Here is a 17,655-nt window from a genome sequence, read left to right as displayed (position 1 = left end):
ATATTCAAAAATGAAAGAATAAAAACCATAATATAATAAAATAAAATTAATTATAAAAAAAAACAAAAAAAAAACCAAATGTCAATTAATAGGGAATTCCAGGATGAAATAAACAGTAGATTAGACAATGCAGAAAAAGAAAAGATTAGTGAAATTGAACATAAAGCAACAGAAATTAACAAAATTGAAACAGGGAGAGAAAAAAATGGATAGAGTCTCAGTGATGAGCTGGAAGATATGAAGTGGTCTAACATTCAGGTAACTAGCATCTCAGAAAATTTGTATATGTGTCAGTGTGGGGGAAAGTACAGAAAAATGTTTGAATAAATAATAATAACAGTAATTTTCTAAATATTTTGAAAACTATAAACCCACAGACCCAATAAGCTCAATGAACCTCAAGCAGAATACATAATATTATTCATACCAGGGCTGTCATGAGCATGCTATACAGGCGCACACAGGAGTTGTGTCTTTCCACAGTGTCAGCTTTTATTCAATCATAAAGCAAAGTTAAATCACAATGATAAATTCAGGATTCCAGACTCAATGACATTTCCCCATGTAATTAAACTTGGCTTCTTACACAGCACACGGAGCAGGACAGAAGAAGAGCCACACAACAAAGGAGATAACAGAAGAGTGCACACGTTAACAAACCAAACGCGAAGTCAGTCTGTGGGCGCGCAGTTGAGATAAGGCCTCCGTCTGGTCTGGGTAAGCTCTCAGCACTTGCTGCTTCTTGTACTCCAGGAGCAAAGGATCTTGGTTCTGGTTGGAAATCAATTGGGCAGAGCCTTTGGGGCTCTTTTTTAAGTGGTTTGCCTTTTTTAAGTGGTCAGACACAGAGGAGTCAGGTCTGGAGAGTCTGAGAGTTTGCTGCCCAAATCCTTCCCTTTTTAAAGGGACTTAATCAGTTTTGGGTCTCTGCAGAAGTCTTCTGGTTCTGCTCATTATCACTTCTGGGACGTCAGCTGACGTTGGTTCTGCCCTCCTAGCTGCAGTACCTTAACTGCTTGCATCATTGCCTGACACAAGCCCCTGCTTGACATGAGAGATGCCATTTTGCTCTCTACAAGGCCATACCACAATCAAACTGCTAGAAACCATTGGTAATAATGGATTCCTAAAACCAGAAGAATAAAAAGCAGACTGTTTCAAAGAGTGATCAGAATTAAAAATCACTATAAAGTTTCTATTAGAAATTATGGAAGCCAGAAGAAAAAAAAGAAAACTGAGAACTAAAATTGTGTAGCCAAACAAATATGCCTGAAAAATAAAGATAAAATAGAGATTTTTCAGACCAATGAAAGCTAGGATCTTTGTTGCCAGAATACTTACACTACAATAAGTCATAAAAGCAGTTTTACAGGCAAAAGGAAAATGTCTCCTGATAGAAACTTGGACCTAGATTTTAAAAAAATTAAAGGTGCTAAAAATGATTAATAAATGTACAAGTGTCACAGACTTATTTTCTCATTTTAAAAATTCTTTAAAATATAACTGATGGCTTAATGAAACCACACTGTATTTTGTTGCTCACAAGATATGAAGAAGTAGGGGTGCCTGGGTGGCTCAGTCGTTAAGCGTCGGCCTTTGGCTCACTGGGATCAAATCCCGCATCAGGCTCCTCTGCTGGGAGCCTGCTTCTTCCTCTCCCACTTCCCCGCTTGTCTCTCTCTCTCTGGCTGTCTCTCTCACTGGCTGTCTCTGTCTCATATAAATAAATAAAATCTTTAAAAAAAAAGATATGAAGAAGTAAAATACATAATAACAAAGGATGAGAGGATGAAAGAAGTATACTATCAAAAGCTTCTTTTTTTTTTAAGGTTTTATTTATTTATTTGACAGAGAGAGACAGCCAGCGAGAGAGGGAACACAAGCAGGGGGAGTGGGAGAGGAAGAAGCAGGCTCCTAGCAGAGGAGCCCGATGTGGGGCTCGATCCCAGAACACCAGGATCATGCCCTGAGCCAAAGGCAGATGCCTAACAACTGCGCCACCCAGGCACCCCTATCAAAAGGTTCTTACAACATGCATGTATACTTTTTTAAAAAAATTCAAATGTAATTAACATACTTTCATATGGAGGTATACAGTGATAAGTTAAAGATGAAAATTGTAAATCCTAGATGTCCATGGTGATATAAAAGCAAGACCCAAGTATTTGCTATCTCTATAACTGATATAAAAATAAACTCCAACTGTAATATAAGTATGAACCCTAGTTCTGTGTATATGCTCATAGAACCAGGTTAAAATACGGGGATACAATCAGTTACAAGATGCAAATACTAAGAAGAAGAATGCTGCAGTGGCTGTATTAATATATATAAAGTAAAGAAAATACAGGGATAAAATACATCAGTGATAAGGGGATATTTCATAGTGGTAGAGATATGAAATCATCAAGGTCAAACTGAAGTGAATATTCACTCAAAACTTAAGTATAGACAACTGATTTTTGACAAAAGTGAAGTTATTTCAATAGAAAAATATCTTTTAAATAAATAAGACTGGACCCATTGCCAGAGGAAAACGTGAGAGAATATCTGTATAAAAAACAAAAAGTATGATTAATAAAAGAAAAAATAATAGCAAATTGAACCTTACCAAATTAAAAAGTTCTTATCTCTGACAGAAATTGAAAAGAAAAACCACAAATTTCCAAGAAACGTTTACAAAACACATTTATAATCAAGGACTTGTAGTTAGAATATATAAAGAAGTTTCAAACTCGATAAGAAAATAAGCAATCCAATAAACATATAGGCAAAAGATTTAGAACAGACACTACACCAAAGATACATGAACAGGCAATAAGCACAAGAAAAAAATGCTTAACATCATTAGCCATCAGGGAAATGCAAATTAAAATGACAATGAGTAGAACTACTCACTATTAGAATAGCCAAAATTGAAAAGACTAACAATAAATGCATGAATGTAGAGCAACTGGAAATTTCATATACTGCCAATGGGAATGTACAATGGCAAATGACCAGAAAACTGCCAGTTTCTTAAAAAGTTAAAGATACACCTACCATACAATTCAGCCATCTCACTCAGCTATTTACCCAAAAGGAACGAAAATATATGTCCACACAAAGACAGGTACATAAATATTCATAACAATATGATTTTGAATAATAAAAAGCCTCCTAATGTCCATCAGCACATTAGTGGATAAACAAAATGCGGTATATCCATACAAGAGAACACTACCCATTAATAAAAGAAACAGATTATTGATACATGCAGCAGTATAAATAAATCTCAAAACATTATGTTGAGTGAAAGAAGTCATATTTTTAAAAAGGGTATATTTATATTGTCTTTGTTAAGAATGCAAACTAATTTACAGTGACAAAAAGCAGATTAGTGCGTGCCTATAAATGGAGGTGGGGGGAATGAACTGAATAAGAGCACAGGAAATTTTTCAATGTGTTAAATAGTATCTTGATTTGTAGTGTATACATTACCTTGATTGGAGTATATATATATATGTCAAAAATCATGAAACTGCGCTAAAATGTTAAAGTGTATGACAGTCTAGGTGGGAAATAAGAAAATATGAAAATCTACTAAATATAAGAGAGAGTTCATAATTAAATGTTAAATTCATCAGCAACAACAGCTAGAACAGGCGAGAATGAGAAAGAACAATTTCGTTACCATTATCAGGACAGGTTATATGAAAAGTGTACTCAGAAAAAAGAAAATATTCCTCATGAGAAAACAGAGCTAAAGGGAGAAATGATATGTCTTATATAAAGTTTAAGTGAAGAGATCTGAGTTCCAGCTTTTGTTTAATAATGAACAAAGCTTAATATCTTGGGCGATTGGCCCTGTTCTTATCAGAAACAGAAACAAAAACAAAAACAAAAACAACCACAAAACATTCTAAAACTAATCTCCGGGACAAGGTTGACCTACACCTCTGTGAAAGAAGTGAAACTTTGCAGGTATGAAATGCTCGAGCTTCCTACATATATGAGGGCTGCCACAAATGCCCCAAAGCGGAAAATCGCGTAGATTAGAGAGTAATTTGGTAAGGACCATGGTTAAAGCTTATCTATAATAGTATAATTTGACCAAATAGGGAACATGCATTTTAGATGTTTTTTCTTTTTTTTTTTTAATTGAGATATACTTGCCTTATAACATTAGTTTCAGGTGTACATACAACATAATGATTTAATATTTGTATATATTGCAAAATGATCACCACAATAAGTCTATTTAACATCTATCACCGTACATATTTAAATTTTTTTCTTTGTAATGGGAACTTTAAAAATATATTCTCTTAGCAACTTTCAAATATGCAATGTAGTTTTGTTAACTATAGTTACCATGTTATACATTATATCCCCATGACATATTTATTTTATAATTGTAAGTTTATATTTTTTGACCCCTTTCACCCATTTTATCCACCCCCAAACACCTCCTTTGGCAATTACCGATCTATGGTCTGTTCTTTGTATCTGTAAGCTCTTTTTTTTTTTTAATTCCATATATAAGTGAAGTTATAAGGTCTTCCTCCGTCTGGCTTATTTCACAAAGCCATGATTCCCTCAAGGTCCACCCACGTTGTCAAAAATGGCAGGATTTCCTTCTTTTTATGACCAAATAATATTCCATAGTGTGATTTGTGTGTGTGTATGTGTGTGTGTGTATTGACTTATTTATATCACTTTTTCTGTATCTATTCATCCATCAGTGGACACTTAGGTTTGCTTCCATGTCTTGGCTGTTGTAAATAACGATATAATGAACATGAAGGTTGCAGGTGTCTTTTTAAGTTAGTGGGTTTTTTTCCTTCAGATAAGTACCCAGAAGTGGAATTGCTGGATCATACTGATGTAGGCAGGCTGGGTCAGAGGACCCAGAGAAGGTTCCCACAGGTACAGCCAAGAGGCTTCCTGGCTACATGCAGGATAGAAATCAAACGCAAGCCAGCAGGAGGTGGGAGCAGAGTTTATTGAAGGTATAAAGAATGCGAAGAACAGACAGAGTGTCTGGGAGAATCAGAAAGGAAAGGAGAGAGAGTCTCGTCTTTGCTTGACGTCTGGAGTTTTTATTGAGGATTGTGGTCTGATGTATGTCCTCTCAGGCATCCAGGGACTGGTTAGAACAAAATGAGTGCTCAGGTGTCTTTCATAAGTCAATTAATCCTTGGAGCCCGGGGGTCTTGGCATAGAGATGTCTAGCTCTAGTGATTTGGAACGAGTATATGATGGCTTTGTCCAATCATTCTCCCTTGGTTCTTCCTTAGATGTTATCTATTCTAAAGAAATCATTAACTTCTTGTCAGTTAAAGGAGGACATACACTCTGTGCATTATGAGGCATATGCAAAGTGGGGGTGCAGGTCCTAGCAAGAATAGAAGCAGAAAAGAGAAAAAAAGATTTTTATGGAGTCCTTCAGTTCCCCTGTCTCAGTATGGTTAGATTGTTGAAAAGAAGTTGTGTTAAAAAAAAATAGTTTTTAAAAGCCTCATGGAAGAATAATGAAATGAACTGGACATTAAAATCTGACGACCTGGTTTCAATTCTGAATCCATGTCTATTTCTCCGTTTCCTTAATTTTGATAATCTTCTATGGGCTGAGTTCCTTCATCTTTGATTTGAGATAATGTCACCTGTAGAGGCTGCTTTTATGCAAACAGGCTTGAGCAATGGAATATAGACAGGCCCATCTGGCGACCCATCTCAAAATATCCATAGGCCTTAACTGACCAATGGGCTACTTACAACAAGGCACAGTTACCAAAAAAAAGAGAATTCCATACATCCCCATACCTCCTCATCTTTCCCCTTAAACACAGCCGCCACCCACTACCTCCTTGCAGACAGCCTCTCCTCTTCTGTCCTGCAGCAGCTCCCTTGTGGCTGATTCGATAAACTTCTATCTCCTTGGTTCTGCCTCAGGTGAATTCTTTCACTTCCTGCATCATGGGCTTCCACACAATAGTCACCCCATATTTGGGGACCCCTATCTGATCAAGAGACACCACAGTTGGGTACCACACCATCTATCTCAGGACTATTGTAAGCACTAAATCAGACACTGTGTAAGCAGAAAGAGTTAGTACTCTCCAGATAAAGACAGAAAGACACAGCTTTCCTGACATAAGAAAAGCCATTTTAACCCCCGGCCATCTTGTGAAAAAAAATGTTAAGAAAATCCATCATCAGGCCAGGAGATAGCCTAATTGATGCAGGAGGAGAAGGCAAGCTGAGGGCAAAGCACAAGCTCACAACCCACCGTACCCCCCAACCTCCGAGATGGGATATATGTGACATTTCTCTGGAAATGGGGCTGTCCTAGAACAAAGGACAGGGGCAAACAATGGCTAACTGTCATGCAGTACATGAGTCTCAGTTTGCAACTGTCTTAATGATTCACAAGAAAAAAACAGTCTCTAGAAACCTATACACTCAACATCACCCTCCCCTCCATAGGATAGAAAGTCTTTTTTTTTTTTTTTTTACATATCGTGTATTATTAGTTGCAGAGGTAGAGTTCAGTGATTCATCAGTTGCATGTAACACCCAGTGCTCATTACATCACGTGCCCTCTTTAATGCCCATCACCCAGTTACCCCATCCCCCCATCCACCTCCCCTCCAGCAACCCTCAATTTGTTTCCTATAGCTTAAAGTCTCTTATGGTTTGTCTCCCTCTCTGATTTCGTCTTATTTTCCCCTCCCTTCCCCATGATCCTCTGTTTTGTTTCTTAAATTCCACATATGAGTGAAATCATGTAGTAATTGTCTTTCTCTGACAGACTTACTTCACTTAGCATAATACCCTCTAGTTCCATCCATGTTGTTGCAAATGGCAAGATTACATTTCTTAAAGGCTGAGTAATATTCCCGTGTGCGTGTGTGTGTGTGTGTGTACCACCTCTTCTTTATCTATTCATCCATTGATGGACATTTGGACTCTTTCTACAGTTTGACTATCGTTAACATTGCTGCTATAAACACTGAGGTGCAGGTGCCCCTTCAGATCATGACATTTGTATCGGAGAGAAAATTTTAATGATCAGTTACTCCTTAAAACCCCAGTGCAGTTCTTTCTGCCCTCGGGTCCTGTCCCCATGCTTTAATAAAATCACCTTTTTTGTACCAAAGACATCTCAAGCATTCTTTCTTGGCTGTCAGTTCTGAACCCCAACATTCCAAACCACATCAAAATCATATTCAAAAGTGAAGATGACCTAAAGAACACCCCTAAATTATCTTTGCAAGATCCAAACACCTTTGAGCACTCAGATACTGCAGCAACTGGAGCCAGAGAACTGAGGATGCTGACCCTTGCCAACCCCCAAGGCTTTGACCTGGATTTAGTCACCTTAAGATGACTTTTGCCCCAATTTTATGCAGTATTCCCCCATTCTTTTTTCCTATTCTTCCACTTCTTTGTGTCTTTTGACTCAGTGCCCATCAAGAGACAAACCCAGTATTGGGTAACAACTATACACAAAATGCTGGACATATTCTCTGATATATACCAGGCTTTCAGAAATATTAACTTAGCTTTTTGTTTGTCCCAAGTGAAATTAGACTATTATAGCCTAAGAGAAATGAGTGAAATAGTAGAGAAATTAGGAAATTGACATCATTTACCATAATTTTCAACCCTAGGATAGCCAATAACTTCACTTTTCTTGATATTCAGCTTCATTATTTCATTGTTACTACTTTTTTCAGATCCTTAGTAATTCACGCCACTAGAATAATATCAAGGCAAATCTTCTGACCCTATATTCATCCTCCTTAATGCATCCTACATACTACTGACATACTCATTTTTTTAAACAATATCATGCCTTGCAGGCCCACATAAAAAGCTTTACCAGATCTTCATTTTTCAACACTCCAAACCAAAATAAAAACCTAGACTTCAAAAAAATCAAAGAAGCAGTTCCAATCCAGGATGGTAACATGAAAGCTTCCTGAATGTACCTCTTCCCGTAGACATACCAAATCTACAGCTACACACAGAGCCGTTCCTTCTGAAAGAATTCCAGAAACTAGCTAAGTGGCTCCTACACACCAGATGAATGAGAAAATACCATCACCCACATCAAAATGGGTAGGAGAGGCTGAGACACACTCCTGACACAAACCCTACCACCTGCAAAACACAATTGGGAAGAAACTCCCAACTCCCAGCTTCTCCCTATGGAGCAAAGGGTTTGGACCCCACCTTTGGGGCTCTAACTTTTAAGACACCCACCTGAAGGATGAGTCCCTCCCTACCCACACGAAACACCTAGATCTGAAAGGCAATGGGACTATGTCCATGAAGCACACTAGACTATAACAAGTAAATAAATAGTTCTTAACAGGTAACAAGTGTATATGTACAAAATAAATTAAAATATTTAAATAAGAACCTTATTAAATGGATGAAGGAGAGTCAGGGGAAGGGGGAGAGAGGCTAAGAGGTACGAGATTTTTTGAGGACTAATTAATATGTTCTAAAATTACATTATAGTGATGGTTGCACAAGTCTGTAAATATTGAACCAATCACTTTAAATGGGCAAACTTTATGCTATGTATGCTATAGCTCAATAGAGCTGTAAATAATAGTCATTAAAACAAAAAATTTATTTTCAATAGAAAAGCCAAACTTGTAAACCCAACACAAAAAGAGAACTGTCACATTTCATCAATTCTAATATGCACATATTGTTCACATTTTAACATCTCTGAAATCAGGATGCATGTTATAACCAATGTTGGCTTATAATCATTATCACCCAGGCATCCTTATGATGAAATCACCACTTCCTCACGTCTCACATGTATGAACTTGCTCATATCTGTTCACTTGAGTTATGTGCTTTGTTTGTACTTCATGTATTTCATATTATTTCCATTTACAATATTTTCAAAATATTGCATTTATCATTATTTCATCTTCTTAGGGTCAAGGAAAGAGCAGCAGAAACGGAATTGGATATTAATGAGACAAATATCATTGTAAGAGGACTAGTAATAATTCAGTTTTTCTTTCTTTCTTTTTTTTTTTTTTTTTGCAAAACAAAATAAAATCCCTTACGGATTCTAGGGCAAGTACCCATTAGTTAGAATCTTCATTTCATTTTGAAGGAATGTGTTCTTTTCTTCTCAAGGATTCTGAATTGATTAGTCCCTGGTGATGACTGATGCTAGTACAAACTGTGAAGGGGATATTCTTACTGCTATTTTTCGTGATCAAGTGGTTTATTCTCGGTGCCCAAGATTCTCCAGTATTTTACCCATTTACTTATTTACTCATACTCCCAGTCTCATCCTCTTTTTCAAAAGTTAGTATCTTAGTAGTAGACCCTAACTGAAGAGCAGATTAAATTCTCCAAGGTGTACATTAGGACTCCCATTGTCACTCTGGAACTTATTACTTGAATTTTCACTGCAGTTTCTGAGTAATTTGTTTTCACTGATGTTATCAACCAGCCTAAGGTAAATTGCTAAGCGACCGCTTGCATCTGCAACTGGAATCTAGAACATCATTTTTTTGGCTTAAAATTAAGATTCTAATTTCATTTTTATAACTTTAAGAAGTTCCTTGTTTAAGAAATGATTTTTAGTCTTCATATTTTCTGATTCTGTCACTAGTTTAGTATACAAAGGTCGAGATGGTAATAGTATATTTTATGTGGTTTTGAAAAAACCCACTTTTTCCCAATTTTCTACTAATATACATATATTAATCATGTTTTTGAGAAGGTTTCAAAAAATTCATACAAATGTTTCCAATAACTTTTGTAAAAACAGGTTATAGGAAATTTTCATCTTCCTAATTTGAGGTCAGAATTTTTTTTTACACATGTAATCTATCTTTATAACCTACAATAGTCATATTTTATTTTCCATACTAACATCCTAGTAAGTATTGCAAAATAAAAGAAGGAAAATAGGAATATAGCTGGCCAAATAATACACTGAGCATCAAAATCAAATACCTTATCATTCAAGAACTTGGGGAAATAGAATTTTTGTTTTTGTCTTTTTTTCCCTAACTTATCAGGTAGGAAGAAAATTAAAAAAAAATGCATCTTAAGCACTTACTGATGATTATGTATTTAGCTCAAAACTTTTGCTTATGAGTATTGCTCCTTCGAAAATCGTGGGACAGAACTTGAAACCTGAAAGGAAGAAAGAATCATATGTTGGGCATAAACCCTGTTGTGTCTCACTCAGCAAAGAAACACATCTCAGCCAGCCACAAGTGTTCGCCACATGGCCATGAGTGTCTGATGACAGTCCATGGTTGGCCTATCCCGTGGTTTATTGGTTTCTCAAATACTTTACACAATGAATGCACTTTCTCCAAATATCCCCACCCATGATGAAGAATTTTCATTACTGTATTCCTCAAACATCATCTTTACTCCAAAATAAGGATATGGGTTTTTAGTTGCCTTGCTCTTCTGACGATCTTACATTTTGTGATTTTTCTTTTCCTACTTCATAAAAGTTTCCCCCCCAAAACATCAATTACATGATGCATGGCAGCTAAAGGGAATTTAGGTCCATATGAGGGAGCAGGGGAAAGTATTAACATGTTATCCAATGGACACATTCCCTAAACTCATCACTACTGGTACCACAGAAAATTATTACCGTAGTAAAGAAAAAGTAAACATTTGTTGAGGATTTTTCTTAAAAAGATTCTGTGCTAGTTCAAAATGTCCTTAGAATAAAAATGTATGTAGTCTATGAAGCTGAGGACAAAGGAATTCCTGGTTTTAAAAAGTTTTCCATCAGTTGGAACAATGGATAAATGTACAAAAATGCCTGCTGCACTGGTCAGAACACGAGTTATGACTCAGCAGAGTTAGGACTTCATCTTTGTGTTCTTTTTTTTTTTTTTTTTTTTAAAGATTTTATTTATTTGACAGAGATAGAGACAGCCAGCGAGAGAGAGAGCACAAGCAGGGGGAGTGGGAGAGGATGAAGCAGGCTCCCAGCAGAGGAGCCTGATGTGGGGCTCGATCCCATAACGCCGTGATCATGCCCTGAGCCAAAGGCAGACGCCTAACCGCTGTGCCACCCAGGCGCCCCTCATCTTTGTGTTCTAGGCATTGCATTTCTATTTACACTGAGGATCTTTTACTCTAGTCCTTTCAGGGAAAGGATCTGCATCTAATTTCTGACACTTTCTTTATTAAGGCAAATTGATAAATCTCTCTGTGCACCCATATTTTACCTCAAAATTATTAAAGAGATTAAATGACATTACACATATGAAGAATGCAGCATTCAGGTATTTAAAGAATGTTAGTTTACCTCTTGTTGGGGAACTTGACAGACTTATTGCACTGAATCACAGACTAGGCTTAGGGCAATCCTTTCCTTCCTGAAAATCTCAAATTTCTTTTGGTTTCTAGACTGCGTTTCTTAAATCCATCTGGTCCTTTCTTCCTTTATGGAAGAGGCATGAGGCAAAGGCTATAGAAGAGGAGAGAAACAGTTGGAAGTTGAGAAACTATTGGAATAGTAGTGACTTGTTTAGCCTATCAGAGAATGCTGAACACCATCAATCGGGAAAGCCTAGAACAGACACCAAATCCTGAAAGACTTGGGAAATGGAAGCACGGATTTGGATCTCCTGATAAGAACATCAGGATCTGGAAGATAATGGATCAGTGCTTTCACTAACAACAGTTCAATATCTTTCAACTCTAAAAGCTATATCCTGTCAAGCCATCCATCAATTCCAAGAGGAAAATAATGACATTTTGGAACATGTTAATACTTCAAGTATTTTCCTCCCACAGATCCTCAGTCAGGAAGTTACTAGATAATATGTTATATCATACGAGGAAATTAGCTAAGAAAAAGGAAGACATGGAATTAGGAGATGGGGAGAAGTACAGAGGGAGGTCAGGGATGTCCCAGGTGATGTGAAAGATCTAGAATAAAAGCCTTTTAGGGGGTGTGGAGAATAGTGAAACAGAAAAATAAGAGCCCCAGATAGAATTTCTTCTTGAAAAGGATGAAATAGATTAAAGGCCTCATGTGCCTATAGATAAGAAAAGAGAATCACACTTCTGTCAGATAATTTGCATATTAATTCTGTATGGATATTACTAAGCTAAGAAAAAACAAATAATAATTCCATGAAATGTAAGTTTTTTTTCATTTTCAAGAAAAGTAATCATGGTCAGGAGCTTAACTATGAATTACAATTATATATTCATAATTTATAGTATGACAAGTTGGAAATGCCAATATAATTAAAATTAGGATGAGACTCTTCCAGAGAATGAGTTTGGGGGGAAGTATATGCATGTGAGGAGGAGAAAAGCTGGGCCATAAGAGTTTGATCCTATTTTCTGTTGTATGGAATAGTAAGTGTCCCCAGCCAAAAACCCAGCAAGTAACAATATCAGAATGTTACTTAGTAACAGGGATTCAAGTGCCGAAAGAAGTCACTAGACTAGTTGAAACTGTTTGTCTGTAGAGTAAGAACTGGGAGTAGGAAGAAGAGATTATGATTCTTCATGAAAAGTCCTGTCTAGAACTAGTTGCCTTTGTAAAATTTTGTTCATAACTTTGAGAATAAAAGTTGTTTAAATAAATAAAATTTTATAAGTTAAATAAATTTGAAACTTAACATTCTTAGGATAGATAGATAGTTCTTTAGATATTCCAGATCTCTAATTGAGACATAATGGAATTATTCCTCTCTTATAGTTCTTTTTCTCAGGCATCTTCCTAAGTAGGAATAGACTGAATTATCTCGCTCCTTGCTACTCGATATGTAGGCCTCAGACCAGAAACATCAGCTTGTTAGAAATGCAGAATGTCAGCACTCATCTCAGACATACTGAATTGAAATCTGAATTTTAACTAAGTCCTGTGCTCATTAAACTTTGAGAAGCATTGGTCTCGGTCACTCTGCATTAGCCCCCTCATCTCTAGGTAAAATATTTAGTCCTCTCTCATAGATACCTTGCTCTGTCTCTGCCCTTCTGCAAATCTCAAAACCTGCAAATATCCTATTAGAGTTTTTCAACTTTGGCACTTTGGATATTTGGACTAGAAAATTCTTTGTTGTGGGGACTATCCTGTGTATTCTAGGATGTTTAGCTGCATTCTGGGCCTCTACCAACTAGATGTCAACCTCCCTACCCGTAGTGACAACCAAAATTACTCCAGACATTACTAAATGATCCCTGAAGGCTAAAAATTGGCCCCAGTTGAAAATCACTGCATTATAGAATGAATCTTGAGGTAGGGCATAAGGTGGCACAATCCTCAGAATGAAGTACAATCAGATTTGGGAGAAGTGACAAGGTGCCTGGGTGGCTAAGTTAGTTAAGTGACAGACTCTTCATTTTGGCTGGGGTCATGATCTCAGGGTCATGATATTGAGACCGCTCTGGCTCTGCCTGAGCGCGGAGCCTGGTTAAGATTCTCTCCCTCTCTCTCCCTCTCCCCTTCCCCACTGCTAACATGCATGCTCTCTCTCTCTCTCTCCCGTTCTCTCTCCCTCTCTGAAAAAGAAAAAAAGAATTGGGAGAAGTGAGTTGAGAGGCAGAAAGGACCATAGTTTGAAAAGGAATATTAAACACTAAAATGTAATTTTATGTTTGAAATAAAATATCTGTGGTTTAAAATATACATTATTGACAAGAAAGCACCTGAACATTTCCTTGGAGATAGGCAGAAGATTCAAAACTCTTAAGTTAAATCCATCTCCTCTGGGTTCTATGGCTCCCATAGGCATGCCTGCATTTTTGAAATTCCTATTGACTTAGCAATATTTGGGTAGCATGTTTCAAATTTCAAAGCTATTTTGCAAAGAAATGGCCTCAAAATTGCAAAGAACATACCCTGAAATGTGTGATATCTATTGGGAATACAGAAAAGATATCTGAAAACTTGTTTTTTTTTTAATTAAAAAGGTTTTTTAAAAAATCCAGATTTATATATAGTTATAATGTGGATCAACACCTGCACCTTCACTCAGTTCATATGTTAAGCAGCATCCTGAGGGAAGAGTGACAGTAGAAATGTATTACCGTTTAGATGGACTGCAGGTAGATGGTTTATGGGTATCATTACTTTTGCTTACCTAAACAGTCCCTCTAAATGGAAAAGAGACTTTAAAAGATATTCCCAGTATTGCAGGCACAAAGGAACAACAACAAAATGCTAGACTTGAACTGTTTCCTACTCCTAGTAAAATTTGTTAATCAGCCATGCAGTGAAATTAAAAAAAAAAAATGTGGACAAAAATTTGAAGGAAAATGGCAATTTTATGAGGACTATTTAAAATATGAGTTCATATAAACTTGTATTAATGACAGACTTTTCAAAAGTTTATATTATTCTGAGAATACAGTTAATTCTATTGTATGCATATATATATGAGATATATATTTACATGCAATAGAATTAACACACATGCGTGTGTGCATGCGCCTTGAAAAACTCTCAAATATAGCACATAAATTGGTGGAATTCTCCAAAGCAACACTGCAATAGTCTAGCTACCCGGTGTTTTCTAATAAGACGGTGTTTCTTTCAACTGGAGAGGTTATACTTATAAAATTTCTCCAAATAAAATCACAATTGATGATCTGGAAATCAATCTAATTTACTCATGCTGCTTTACAACAAGAAGTGGATTGAATAAAACTGAACTTCAGTGTTACCAGATCTAGAAAGTCTAGAGCCTGCTATACAGAAAATGTAAGGAAAGACCTAGTCTTGTCGAAGTGCTGAATGGACGGCTTGTTATCCTAATTCCCCTCTAGATATGGCTCATCAGACAAGCCAGACAACTGTATGATTCAAGTCACAGGTAAGAGTCCACACCAATATCCAACTAGTACCCTCTTTGTAGTTTTAAAGATGTTTGGGTTAAAATAAATACTGTTCTACTTTGAAGATCTGATAATTCCTAATTCTAAACCCCAATTCCCGATGGTTAGGTATAAAAACTTTTTATTTATAGGTGATTTTTCTTCCGTGTTCATCTGTAGAACATCTCCACTTATTATAATATTGCCTTAATAAACAAAAATAAGCATGTCCCTAATTGGGAAGGCCCATGAAACCAAATAAATGATTAGAGAGGGAAAAAGAAACATTTTCTATTTATTCACAAATAAAAATATTCTTGAAGTTGACACTAAATTTTCACACCTTATCAAATGCCTACTACAAACCAAATATAGTGCTAAAGTGTACAAAAACACAATCCCTAGCCTCAAATAGATGTGTGTATACAGTATCACTGAACTGATATAGGAATGAACAATTTTGCAATGAGCCAGGTGATAAAAAGACTTTTCCATACACAAAATTTTTGTCATTTGAATAGTCTGAAAGAAGAGTGACAATAATCTGGTTGGACGAACATGTATATGGGAAGCTGCAATGAAGGAAGGGAAGGAAGGAACAAGAAGAGATGGCAAATGCTGTAACCTTGATAAAACCATGAACAATTCAGCATGGAAGACACATAGTGTTTATGCAGAAAGGAGTAGAAGGGGACAGACTTTGAAGCCTCCTGTGAGCTAAACTCCAAAGCTGTAGAATTTATCCCTTAGCCTAGATGATGACTGGACATTGAAAGATTTTAAGCAAAGAAGGTGGATGGGATCCAGATAAACATTACATTCTCTTGGAAGCTGACTTGGAAGTCTGGCTCCTAAGTTATTCTTAGTTGCCCTGGTAATACTTCCACAGTAAATGACATACTATAATTACAGATGATCTGAGCATATTTTGAGACATTAATATTTGTTACTTTGTGTTATAAATACATTGAACACAGAACACACAACAAAAAATTCTTCTAGACCTATGGAAGGAGAAGGGGTTGAGTATGGGTTGGAGAGCTAACCCAAGAATTCCATGGAAGCATCAGAGAGGCAATTAACCAGACCTGCAGATGGATGGGGGATTTCTCAGGGCCACCTGTATAGACCAATGCAGAGTTCTGAATCCTAGTGAGGATGAAGAGTAAGTCACACACAAAACCAGCAGAATGAAGAGTCAAAGACATTGATTAAATTTTGGATAAATTATAAATAAATCAAATCATATCTTTTGAATGCCCACTTCTTGCTTCCTCTAAATTGCAAATGTCAGTGAAAGTAAAGGTCATATCTATACTGATCACTGTTGTAATACTAAGATTGATTTTAGCACATAATATATCCAAAAAAACCTATCTTAGCAAATATATATAAGAACAGATGATCCCTTTCAAAAATAACTCTGGAAGCAATACGAAGAGGAACTAGAAAAGGATAATTCAAGGTTTGCCTATTGGGTTATGTTGTGGAGAAGAGATAAGGTTCTCATCTAAGTGACAGTGGAAATAAAGAGGAGGGATATTTTCAAGAAATATGTATAAGGTAAATTTAGATATTGGTTTACAATTGGAAGTTGAAAGTGAGGGCAAGAGAAAAGTCAAGATTAATATCTGAGTAACTATCTAGAAATAGTGATGTTGCTATTCATTGAGCTAAAAAAAAAAAAACAGGAAGAAGAAACAGTTCTCAAAGTAAAATAACTAGTAATTGACTTGGTTTAGGTGACTATGGCACACTCTGGTAGAGGTTCCCAGTAGATTTCCTGAAATCTCAGAACAGTGTTTTGGCCTAGAATTTCAAATTTAGTTGATAATTCCAATAAATAGATCACTCAGAAAGATAGTGTAGAACTGCATTGTTCAATATGGTAGTTAATAGCTACATTTGGGTATTTAATTTCAATTAAATTAATTACAATTTAATAAACACTAAAATTCAGTTAGTCACACTAGCATGTTTCAAGTTCTCAATAGTCACATGTTGCAACTGGCTACCGTCTTGGACAATACAGAGAATATTTCCACTTCTATGGTCACATATATGACATTGTCATCACCTGGCCATGCCAAATCATCTGTGAAATTATAAATTCCAACATTTAATAACTGATCATTCTATCCCTCTAGCTTTCTTCATTCCCTTACTTGCTGGTGTGTTTGCTTAAAAACAAAACAAAACAAAACAAAACAAAAAAACAAAAAAAACTTCATATCATTTTCCCCTTCCCTACTTTCCTACTCTATAGTGATCCTTCTTATCATATGACCTCCTCTGTAAGTCATGGACTTCATGGTCCATTATTCCTTTTCTAATACCTGCAATGTTCTCACACCCTAGTCCTTTTCCCGAAATGCCTGCAAGCTTTCAATATTGCGATCAATTCCCAAACATACCTCTGCTCCCACACCTGGGTGCTGAGTGCTGCTGGAATAATCATGGGGCTCTGTATTTGGTGCCACCATAAGGCAATGGTCTTAGACCCCAGCCAGGTCTTTGGCCCTGCTAAGCACTAGTCCTGGCCAGACTCCTTTCCCTTTTTCCCCAGTGGCTATAATAAATCTTTGCACCTCTTCTTAAGTCTTTTACTCCACCACCAGTACCTCTCTATTTCAATAATGATGCTGCCTCCTAATTCCCTGAGAAAATCAAGGCCCTCAAGCATGATCTCCCTGAGCTTCTTGCTCCCTATTTTATATGTGGAGCAACTTTCTCTTCCTTTTCCACCAGACTCAGGGGGGAAACATGTTTCATGCTTCTCCCAGGTGTATTCCTTTGTCTAGCAATCTAGTAAGATCA

This window comes from Ailuropoda melanoleuca, chromosome 7 (assembly GCF_002007445.2).
Source record: "Ailuropoda melanoleuca isolate Jingjing chromosome 7, ASM200744v2, whole genome shotgun sequence".
Lineage (NCBI taxonomy): Eukaryota > Metazoa > Chordata > Mammalia > Carnivora > Ursidae > Ailuropoda > Ailuropoda melanoleuca.
Note: the sequence above shows the minus strand (reverse complement) of the source record.